The sequence below is a fragment of the Neomonachus schauinslandi genome, chromosome 2, assembly GCF_002201575.2.
Source record: "Neomonachus schauinslandi chromosome 2, ASM220157v2, whole genome shotgun sequence".
Lineage (NCBI taxonomy): Eukaryota > Metazoa > Chordata > Mammalia > Carnivora > Phocidae > Neomonachus > Neomonachus schauinslandi.
In genome coordinates, this window is record NC_058404.1 from 185909 (window position 1) to 198093 (window position 12185).

The following is a 12185-nucleotide window of genomic DNA, read 5'->3' on the forward strand; positions in this document are numbered from 1 at the left end:
GAGGGGGAGGAGGAGGAGGGGGAGGAGGAGGGGAAGGGAGGGGGAGGAGGGGAGGAAGTCTGACCCAGGCCTGGAGGCGACTCCTGTGCTCCGGCTCCCACACCCTCATCCTGGTCTTTCTGCGGAACCCCCAGGGGACAGAGGAGCGCGGATGGAGCCAGACGCAGTCCCGGCCGCCACCGAGACACGAGACACGGGGAGACCTGAGCTGTCACCAGATGGTCAATACGGTGCTGTTAACCATAGTCACCATGCCCTGCGGCAGGTCTGGGGACCGACTCATCCCGCACGACTGCGGCTTCGTCCCCTTGGACCAGCGCCTCGCCGTCCCCACCTCCTGCCCCTGCTCACCACCATCTACCTGCTGCCCAAAGTTTCAGCAGATAAAGCTGACGTGTTTGCTGTGATGAGTCAGGAAGCCTCTCTCTGGTGAGGACTTGCGCACAGCGGAGGCGGGAGGCTGCCCGGCTTGGGGTCACCATTGCACTATTTGTTTTGTGGTTTTCTTTGTATTAGGGAGATTTAGAAGCACGTGCAAAAGTAGACAAAGATATACCCACCAGCCAGTTTTGACAGTGACGCAGCTTGGTGAATCTGGTCTGTCCTCACCCCACGTCCCTCTCCCGCTGGGGTATCAGGGCAATTCCTGGCAGAGCGTCACTTCATCTACCCTGAGTATCTCTAAAGGATGGGAAGGCTTTGAGAATATAATCGCAGCTCTGCACTCCAGGGAAAGTTAACAGTAATTGCTGAGCAAAATAAAGCATCCAGCTGTGGTCATCAAGACATGGCTGAGTCCCGTTTAGTCCGTAGGCCGCAGTGGAAGTGATGGGTCTCCCCTGGGGGATAAGCCTTAAGGACCCACAGGCTCCTGTTCGCTCCTTGTCGGGCCTGACACCACTGTAGTGGGCAGAGCCAGGGAGGGATGATTTGGGAACGGAGAAGGGAACAGCCCACAGGCCTCAGGCGCTGCTGGGCGTCCCCCTGGGTGTGCCCCTGGGTGTCCCCCGGGGTGTCCCCCAGGGTGTCCCCTGGGTTTCCAGGCACGGTGGGAGGGCCCCACACCTGGCTGGAGGGGTCATCTGGGCAGTTCAGCCCCTGCAGACGCTGCTGCCTCATAACCAGCCAGCCTGCTGCGCCTGGCCCTGAAACGCAGGCAAAGAGAGCGCTGTTATTTTAGGCCAGTAGGTCTGGGGTAGCATTGCTGCACCCTAGTAGAGGAAAAAAACCATTGTTCTCAATTCCTCAGATGGCTCAGAATTAGACTTTTTTTTGTTCAGACTGGAGGGTCCCAGCTATGATGAGCTGATGTGTCTGGTGAGTCTCATAGTCTGGAAGCTGCCCCCCTGCGCCCATCTCCACCCTCCCTGCAGGGAGCCCTGCTCTCTCGCGAGTGCCTGCCCCTACGTTCCCACTGACAGCAGTCCTGTGGGGTCATTTCGGGAGTTCACCACATCCTGTGTAGACCTGGAAACGTGAGCGGACTCAGGTTCCTGCTTGATTTCTTGCCAAATGAGGAGAGACAAATGTGGACGGCTGGAGGCTCCTTTCTTTCCATCCTGGGACTCGGGAGAGCTGGCTCAGCTGGGCCCACTGCTTCTGGGGGCCCCGAGGGCCGTGGTGACCCCTGGGGACCCTGACCTGTTCCCAGGACCTTCGACAGGCTGAGAGCTTGTGTCCCCAAGTTCTTGAAATCCTAACTCCCGCTGAGGTGATGCTGGGGGGGGCGTCCTTTGGGAGAAGAGGTCCTGAGGCCAGTCAGGCAGGGGGTCAGTCCCCTGCACAAAAGCTGGAGGGCTAGCTCGAGGTGGAGCCTGACTATACCCTCCTCGGAGTGATGGTCCTGGGAGGGGATGTTCCCTGGTGGGGAGGGCGTGAGCAGGGGAGGGTCGGTGCATGGGGGAGGGCTCGCTGCGGGGGAGGGTCCGCGGGGGCGTTGGTGGGGGGCGGAGGGAAGCCTTTGCCAGAGTGAGGGTCTGCGTTGTCCTGGCGTGACCTCAGTCCTCTGGTGGTTGGCAGGGATTGGACAGTGCTCGGGTAGGTTTTCCCAGGACTGTTGGCTGTGGCTTCTTGAAGAGTACAGGACAGCGGAAAGGGTCTTCCTGAGCCTGCTGGAGGGAGGGGGGCGGGCTCAGCCACTGGACCGCGGGTACTGCAGCCACCGCCCTTGGCCCCGGTCGCCCCTGAAGCCCCCCCCCCCACTCTGCCAGCGCTGTGCCCTGGTGCGCTGCTTGGCCGTGGGTTCGGGTCCCAAGAGTTTCTCCTCGGTGAGGGAGCTTGAGAGCTGCAGGGGCCTTGTTGGGGTTGCTGGTGTGTGGGGTTTGGGTGCTCCCGAGCTGTGGAGCCCTGGAGCCTGCCCGCTGTCTTGTGCGAAGCAGTAAATGGAAGGCTCTGTTTCCACGGCCCCGCTCCGCCTTCCCGCGCTCCTCGGGGGTGGTCTCTGTAGGCTTCCATCATGAGGCCGCCTGCGGCTCAGTGCCCTTTCCCACGGCCCTCACGGATGCTTCCAGCTGCAGGAGCTGGACCCTGACCTGCCTGTCAATGGGGGTCATGCAAGTGCTCGGCCCTCCCAGTTCGAGGAGGGGATCTTCAGTGGGTGGTCAGTTTTGCTGTCCAGTCCAGTGTGTCTGTTTCTGGGAGATAAACAGGGACACCCCTCTGCCACCGTCTTCCCCAAATCTTCCTTGAACCCATGTTTACCTCTTCTAAGGAAACGTGGGCTGAGGTCGATTACAGAAAAGATGAAACGTGTGTCATGTCCATCTCTCCCCACAAACTGTAAGGGGGAGTATATTCCCGGACGTTGGGTGGAAAAGCGTGCATTGTGCTATTGTACACGGTAATCACTCACTCACATTCGGATTCAGTGTTCCTCTCCTGTACCAGAGTTCTCTAGAAGTCTGATCTCCAGGGTTTCCGGACTGCAGGCTGCTCTGGGGATTAGGAAATAATTTTCCTGGCCTCTGAGCGAATGAGGAGCGAATGAGGAGCGAACGTGGAGCGAATGGGGCCATCATCGTGGCTCCACCGCTGCAGAGTAGGATCTGCGGCACCAATCAGCACACACCACCAAGTGGGTGGCAAGCTGGAAAACAGTTTGGAAGGAAGTGCGCGATGAATTAGGTTTCAATTGTTGCTGTAAAAAAGTTACCAACCATGACTGGCTTAAACGACGTGATGTTATTATAGTGCCAGGGATCAGAAACCTCGGCTGAGGGCCAGTTCTCCAGGGGAGAATCTGTGTCCTCACAGTTGCCCAGCTTCCAGAGGCGCGGGGCTCCTGGGCTGGTGCCCCTCCTTCTTCCAAGCTAGCAGCCCAGTATTGTCTCCCTTCTCCGGACTCTGCTCCCTCACACCCTGAGCCTCCTGCCTCCCCCTTACAGGGACCCCATGGTGGCAGTGGGCACGAGCGATGCTCAGAGAGCGCCTGGGGCCAGAGGGGTGAAGCATGGGACTCTGGCCAAGGTGGGGGCACAGGGGTCGGAGCAGAGCTCCCCCAGCCCCACTCCTGCATCTGTGGCAGGCACGGCTCCAGGGAGTTCGGGGCCTGAACGTCTGAGGACCCTGCGGCCTTGCCCGTGGGATCACGCTTGGCAGTGGAAGTAGAACTCAGAGGGCTCGGTGTGGGCGTGGCAGGCGCGTGGTCCCCACCGAGCCACAGGCACTGGCGGCCGGTCCTGCAGGGGTTTGCCCTTGAGCCCCTTCTCATGGGACTGCTGTGTAGGGGAGCGCTCGGGGATAAGGGCCAGGTTTGCACCTGGGCCTCGGGGAGGGGGTTCCCTGCCCTGCTGGTCCTGCTGAGTGGAGGTCTGAGTCACCCACGGGCTGACTGGAATTTGCCCCGGGGTCATTTCTGTTTAATGCTGTTTATTATTTTTCAGCTACATTGTCTTACACAGGTCAGAAAGTTTCACAAAATCTCTTGCTTTATTATGTAAAGAAGCCAGATTAGCTTCTTTCACTTGGTGATCTGCATTCCAGGTTCTTCCGTGTCTTTCATGGCCTGATAGCTCATTTCTTTTTGGTGCTGAATGATATTCATTGTCTGGATGAATCCATTCACTTATCTGTTCACCTACGGAAGGACACCTTGGCTACTTTCAAATTTTGGCAGTTATGAATAAAGCTGCTGCAAACATCCACTGCAGGTTTTTGTGTAGATATGTTTTCAACTCCTCTGGGTAAATACAAGAGAGCATAACTGCTGGACTGTAAGGTGAAGAGTATGTTTAGTTTTGTCAGAAAACACCAAACTGTCCTCCAAAGTGGCCACACCACTCTGTACGCCCGCCAGCCGTGCGTGGGGGCCCCCGAAGCTCCGCATCTGCAACCTCGCCAGCATGTGGTGTGGTCGGTGTTGGGGATCTGGGCCGTTCTCATGGGGCAGTGGTATCTCATTGTTTTAATGTGCATTTCCCTGATAACTATGATGTGGAGCATCTTTTCCTATGCTTACTTGTCATCTTTATGAATTTTAATTTAGTTTCCAACATTCCTAGGAAAAAAAAGAGATGATTTTTGGTTAAAGTTTTCTGGCAAATTGAAGAGGTAGCACATATTTTGTGTTCACATGGCAGATGGTGTGTCTCTGGAACATGGGTGCGTGAGACTCCACCAACATCTGGAGAAGGAGTGTCCATAAGGAGACCCGGCATACTGAGCTCTAAGTATTTTGACTTTAGCTAATCAGGAGACACTCCTTTAGGTTAGAGAGGTCGAGTGCTGTTGTTTTAACCACAGGTGAAAGGAAGCTTTCTGCAAAGTCTATCCATAATAAAGAACTGGAGTATGGAATAAAATGCTGTTCCCTCTCTTTAACAGAACATCCTGTATTGATAAATAGAAATGTGTGCGTGTGTGTGTGTATGTAAGCAAGGACACCACTCCAGATTTGTTCAAACTGGTTCAACGCTCTGTTTCAATTCAAGTGAAATGCTGGTTTGGAAGGATTTTTGGTGTCATGTGTAATCTACAGTCTAATGATCTAAGCTGATTGAAGGTTGAGTAAGAATTTATTTTTTTCTATCATGTTTACTTGTTGGAAGCAGAATTTTTTTCAGAGAAAGAGGGGAAATGCCACACATTTCAGTTTAAAAATGTGAAATGAATGGGGGTGCCTGGGTGGCTCAGTCGTTAAGCGTCTGCCTTCGGCTCAGGTCATGGTCCCAGAGTCCTGGGATCGAGCCCCGCATCAGGCTCCCTGCTCAGTGGGGGGCCTGCTTCTCCCTCTCCCACTCCCCCTGCTTGCGTTCCCTCTCTCGCTGTGTCTCTCTCTGTCAAATAAATAAATAAAATCTTTAAAAACAACAAAAACAAAAGTGAAATAAAGTATATTTTTTTGCCGATAAAATATGTGAGTTTTTTTCTTTTTCCCAATCCACAGAGTTGATTGAGCTGATCTGGTATCTTTGCTGAGCCCACAGGTTGCGTATGTAGTGGACCCCAAGTGCATCCACTTAGATCTGCCGCAGCTCTCCTGGCCTCCAATGCCAGCCCGGATTCTGATGCCCTCCACGCAGGGTCTTCCTTCCCACAGCTTCACCTCCCGCTTCTCTGATGCCCCGAAGCACCTCTCTTCTTAATTCCATTAGCCGGTGTTGTCTGTTTCTGCCTTGCACACTGGCTTATGGGGATCCTGCCAACGTGACTGCCAAGCTCTTTCTCTCCAACAATTAAAACAGGCCCCAGACCAGGTATACGCAGCTTTGCTGGCAGGCTGCTGGCTTCAAACTCAAACCACTTACAAAAAAGGAGCACTGAGTTACTTACGCTTGTCTGACTTGGATTTACCCCGCGGTGACGTGGACTTGATTCAGGACACAGATCCTCTGCGCCCTCCGTGCCCGACCCTGCCTCGGAAGCCAGGACCCCGGAGAGGAAGAAGCCAGAAAGAAACCAGCCTGCTCTCCCCTGTGGAGTCAGAATCTGGCCGTGAGGACAGACGGGTGGGCACAGGGCAACATTTCCCACGCGCATCACCAGCTGAGTGTGCTGGGCGTGACTGAAGGAGGAGGAGGAGGAAGGGTGTGGGGGTGGCGAGGGCGCAGGTGGATGGGAGGAACCGGCCCCCTCGTATGTGCGGGGGGCATCCCCAGGCTCCGGTGCACGCCAGAAACCACAGAGCCCAGCCAACCCCAGACAGACTGTTTTTCCCTCTACACAAAGTGTGATGATCCATGAGATGGTAATGCACAGAACTAATCGTGAAATAGGGCAGTGATAACAACATGCTGTGATGAGGCCGTGCAGCTGCGGTCTCTCCCAGATACCTCTTCCTGCACTCGCCCTCCCGCCCCCTGTGTGGAGGTAAGAGAAAAAAATCGGATTTACAGAAAGTTCCTAAGGCTAGGGCCTCAGCAAGGGCTGCTTTCTGCTGCACAGAGCAGGGCCAGGAAGCCCAGGTACAGATGTCCTGTAGGAGGCTGGATCCTGAGCCCAGAGAACAGTGCAGAGCCTACAGATCTGTGACTCTCAGCGTCATGTTGGGATGGACGCAATGACCTGAGTAGTGAGGGACAGAGGATTGTGAGCTGGAGTTTTCCAGTATTTACGGGCTGGAAGAGAGCAAGGGTCCAGCCAAGGGCCAAGGACACAGAAGGAAAACCAGAGAGGTGTGGTATCTTGGAAGCCAAGTGGAAAAACAAAAAATGTTCAGGTAAAAATCATTTAAAAAACTGGTTTCTGAAAAGTTAGCCAAAGTGTCCCGGTACCGTGGAGAGGAGGAGGATATGGACCGAGATTGCCGTTGGGTTTTGCCGATGGGAAGTTGACAGAGACCTTGTCAGGAGCGGTTTCACGCAGACCCTGGGGTTGGAAGCTGCTTGGTTCCGGAGAGAATGGAGGGGAGAGTGTGCAGTTCTCATGGAGAGTTTGCAGTAAACGAGAGCAGAAAAGTGTGTGGAATTGGGGGGAGGTGTGTGATCGTCAGTGATGCCGGGTTTTTGTTTGATTTCTGCTTTGGTTTTGGACAGAGATCGGCATGTCTGCATATTGATGGGTTGATCCAAGAGAAAGAAAACAATAAAGCCATGGGGTTATGGAAAGTCCTGCTCGATGTATGCAGATTCTCTTTAGTAACGGGCAGGAAGCCTCTCGTCCTCATTTCTCCCTGTGCTGGGGTTCTCGGGGCTCCCTGGTTTGCCCCTCATTCGAACTGCTGGCCAAACATCCACTGTGGCTATTATGAATCACTATACCTCATTCTCTTCTACTTCCTCAGATGGCCTTGTTCGTCTTCTGCACTTGGCACAAACCTAGATGGTGGGGGCCAGCCTCAGACACACCTACCCCTCAAGCCCCTCGCCTTGCTAGCACAGGGCTGCGTCCCAGACGTTACTGTGAGCCTCAACCCCGGAGTCATTTGGAGGAACATCTCGCTCTGTCTCAGCGTGAGCAGATCAACTCCATCCTAAATTCTCTGCCCGAGGGGAGGGAGGAGCCGGGCCCAGGGCAGCCTTCCCAGCAGCATGCCGGTGTCCCTGCTGGAGACCTGGTGGCTGGTGTCTGGTTTCCTTAGCCAGACGCTTCCCTGGGTGCACAGACTGCACGAAAACCATGGTCCTGGCACTCCATGCCAAGAGGGTGGCTCGGAAAAGCAAACTCTGGAGAGAAATTCAAATTCAACTTCAAAGGAACGTGCAGTCTGTGCAGATGTGTTTTTCCCAGTGGACGGTCTTGAGAGGACCAAACGGCCTCGACAGCGTCCTGTCTGAGGCTGACTATGAAGAGGGGAGGTGCGCCAGGCAGTCCTCAGCGCCAGCCGGCCACCCAGACGATGTTCCTGGTCCAACCACGAGGGGACACCGGACGCTCATTTCTCTGTGCTTTTGATGGTTTGAAGGAAGGCTGCTCTAATATTAGAGTCAGAAATGTTAAGGAGACAAGACACATACTGACATTTTAACAGCTTGCCTTTTTACCTGTTGTTAAACAAAGGCAAGATCCATTGCAGGGAGAGGTTTCCAACAGAAGGAACTAGAGGGCAAGCTGATTCAGGATGGATTTAAGTCGCATGTCAGAAACAAACAAAAACCAGAGGAAGGTGAGCACAAATTGACTTTAAGTGACAAAGTGACAAGCAGAATGAATGTCCTTTGACATACCTAAGGTTTGAAAACGGAAGCAAGTTTATCTGCACGTATATGAATTATGTTTGCATCTTTTGCATCTCGTCTGACCGCATGCTGTTTCCATCCTCCCATGAGTCCCCGGCGTTTCCTCTGTGGAGGGGTCTGCAAGGGCCACAGCCCCCAACCAGAAGTCCCTGTAATCAGGGTGTATCCATGGAAACGACGAATGAATTCGGATACTGATCTGTCCTGCTTCCCTCTTCCTTCCTGCTTCGTAGTCCTGTCCCCAGACACCACCTGCTGCGCCCCAGCACACGCGCGCACACACACGTGCACACACACAGACACGGATGCACATGCGTGCACACGTGCACACACGCGCGCACACAGACACGAATGCACACACGCACACACGTACACACACAGACGAATGCACACATGCGCACACACGCGTGCGCACACACGTGCGCACACACAGAGACATGAATGCACACACGCGCACACGTGCACACATACGTGCGCACACACAGACACGAGTGCACACGCGCACACATGTGCACACACAGACACGAATGCACACACGCGCACACGTGCACACACGCGCGCACACACAGACACGAATGCACACACGCACACATGCGCGCACACACGAATGCACACACGCACACACGCACACACAGACACGAATGCACATACGCACACACGTGCACACACAGACACGAATGCACACACACGCACACATGCGCGCGCACACAGACACGAATGCACACACGCACACACGTGCACACACGCGCACACACACGAATGCACGCACACGCACACGTGCACATATACACGTGCGCACACAGACACGAATGCACACACACACACACACACAGGACACAGGTGCACCAGGAAACTCAGGGCGACACCCAGGTGCCAAGCCACTCCATCCGTCCCAGGGGGATGGCTCAGCCCGCACGTAAACATCCTTGTGAGTCTGAGGACCCCAGGTTGTAAACCTCACCGAAAATGTACATCAACCTGTGGGCACCAAAGTTCAGCCTTTTTATCTCGGCGTGTCTGCTGCTAGAGGTCCGCACAGCCACACTTGTTCCTAAAAGGCTGAGATATTTGGATAGTATTATGGACTGAATTCATATGCTGAGACCCTAACCCTCAAAACCTCAGAAGGTGACTGTGTTTGGAAGGAGGGCCTTGATTTTTATATTTTTTAAAGTATTTGACTTATTTATTTGTCAGAGAGAGAGAGCACGCAGCAGAGGGAGAGGGAGAAGCAGGCTTCCCACTGAGCAGGGAGCCCGATGTGGGGCTCAATCCCAGGACCCCGGGATCATGACCTGAGCCGAAGGCAGACGCTTAACGACTGAGCCACCCAGGCGCCCCACGGAAAGAGGGCCTTTAAAGGGGTGGTTAGGGTAAATGAAGGCCGCCAGCGGGGCGGTAATGCCCCAGGGCCCGTGTCCTTGTAACAAGAGGAGGGGAGGACCCGGGAGAGCCGTGTCTGCAGGGCAGGGAGAGTCCTCAGGAGGACCCGGCCCAGGCCCCGAGCTCAGGCTTCCCACCTCCGGGGTGTCAGAGGGGCAGGTCTGTGGTTTAGGCCACTGTCTGTGCTTCGTTGTCGCGGCGGCCAAGCTGACTCATACAGACTGTAAAGTAATAATGTCCTTAGTTTACCTTCTGTCCTCACTTTTCCTGCCTTATCTTTCAGATGCTTCCTCCATCGCCCATGCAGAGAAGGCATGCAGGCAAGGCAGTGCCGAGTCCTCTTGTGAAAGGTGGACGGGCCGCGTGTTTACTCTTTCCTCAGAGAGATGCATGCTGTCACCAGGTACTGGCGAGCGGCTCCATCAGACGCCTGTGTGGAAGAGGCCAGGAGTGTGCTGGGGCGTTGGAACATGTTCTGTAGAAACAACAGGGAGAGGGAGGAGGCCCTGAGTGGTCGACGTGCACAGTAAGAGGAACCCAGGGCCGGTGGGTGGGCAGGATGGCGGTGCTGTCAGCCAGGAAGTCCCAACGGGAGACCAAGGGTGTGGTGGGAGCAGAGCTGGAGGAAGAAGTACTAGAAGGATCCATGCTCCGAGCCACAGGAAACACGAAGTTGAATCACGTTCATTTTTAGCAGGTTTCTTAGCAATTATGCAGGTGTCCATCACCATCACAGAACGAATCAGTTACTTGAAGGGATCTTAGGTGAAAAGGCACAGAATAGCTTCAGGCCTTCATTACCACTGTGGATTTTTTTAAGGAAGCTCTTTATCCTGCAGTTAGAAGCTTTCTTCACCTCGCCCCTGCTTCTGACTCCAAACCCCATCTGTGCTGATGGGAGTTATGGATGCTTTGTGCAGGGAGAACACACTGCATGAATAGGGACAGTAATTTTAGGGCTGACTGAGTGCAGAAGGCACTGAGATGACATTCTGCAGGAAGAAGCTTGTGTACAATCCAAAAATTGGTCATGTCAGGTGGTCTTCAGAGTGAATGCCAGAAATAGCCTGTTTTTAGTGCGATCAGCCACGACGTACCCCTTTTGTTAAAAGCTTAAAGAAATAGGGGCACCTGGGTGGCTCAGTGATTAAGTGTCTGCCTTTAGCTCAGGTCATGATCCCAGGGTTCTGGGATCAAGCCCCGCATCGGGCTCCCTGCTCCGCGGGGAGCCTGCTTCTCCCTCTCCCACTCCCCCTGCTTGTGTTCCTGCTCTTGTTGTGTCTCTCTCTGTCAAATAAATAAAAATAAATAAAATAAATTAAACCTTAAAAAAAAAAAAGAAAGCTAAAAGAAATAGGCATGCACAGCCCCAAACCTTTCTCTTTGGTCCAATGTGCTTGTGCGCTGAGGGAGGCCCGTCCTTGGGTCTGGTCGCTGGGGAGCCTCATGTGCCCCGGGCATGCACTGAAGGAGGGCCGCTCTCCCTCCATGTGGCACCCGGGCCAGCCCAGCAGCCCATCGTACAGGCCAGGACACTGAGGCCCGTGTACATGAGCTGTGATGGCCGCCCTCACCTTGGGGAGAATCTGCGTCCACTTCTCCTGAAGACTTTCCCCGCCAACCTGGCAGCACACCTGCTGGAAGTGGGGCACCTGCTGCCATCTGGGTGCTTTCAGGGGCCCCCGTGTGTGTAGGATGAGTCGGGGCACAGCTCCCCACCTCCTGTGGGGGACACAGAGACCCCTCGACACCAGCGTCCCTCCTCCACCCCCTCCCCCACCACACACGTCCTGTGTAACAGGTGAGTGTTGCAGACTCGGTCACAAAGATTATTGCCCCCAGTGGTCAAGGTCTCTGCTTACAGTGCTGTACGGAATGTCGCGTTTTTGTGACGGATTCCTGGAGGGCTCAGAGTTCACGTCCCCCTGCTTACAGGCTGAGCACCTGCTCGCTGTCCCTGAGCTGCTTTTCCTACGTCAGGCCAATTCGAATGTCCTCAGCAGCCCCACCCCCGACCGGAGTCAGAGCTGCGGCTAACGGGGCCTCTTGCTCCAGGACTGGTCCCACCTGGGTACTTCCTCGGAGGTCTGATTAAACCTTTGCCTTCCCCTTTCTGCAGGGAGCAGGGCAGTAGGAGAGCCTTGTGTGTCTGGGTGTTGCATACCCCGGCGCTGGCTCAGAGTGGGGTTGCTAAATTTGCTCGTTCTTTTTCCAAGAAGACAGGGTTCGGGACGCACGGTGCTAATGGGTGACGTGGGTCAGGAAAAGCTAAGTACAACTGTCCTGCTGAAGTAGCAGGTGGATCCCCGCCCCCGCCGCTTCCTAATCAGACTTGACAACCGTAGGGACACCTGCTTCCTCTGCCTGTCCAGCAGGCTTGCTCTTCTCCAAAGCATGCACCTGGGGGACATCTGAGCTTGTGATTGGGATGGGGCTTCCCCTACCCTGTGTGTCTAAGCGAGGCATAGAAACTAGGTCTACCCTACGAGGGTTCTCCGTTTCCTGACCACTGAGAGTGGTTCAAGATGGGCAGCTGAACCTAGCGAGACCAGTATGTGTTATATCCAAATTTGCTAAAATTATTGAGGGGAATCCCCTCTTTTTCTGAGGTCCTACATGCAAAGCATCATGAGAGCCCCAAGCTGCGGGGGGTTGTTGTTGCTGCCAAGTGAAGAAAAGCAGCTTAGA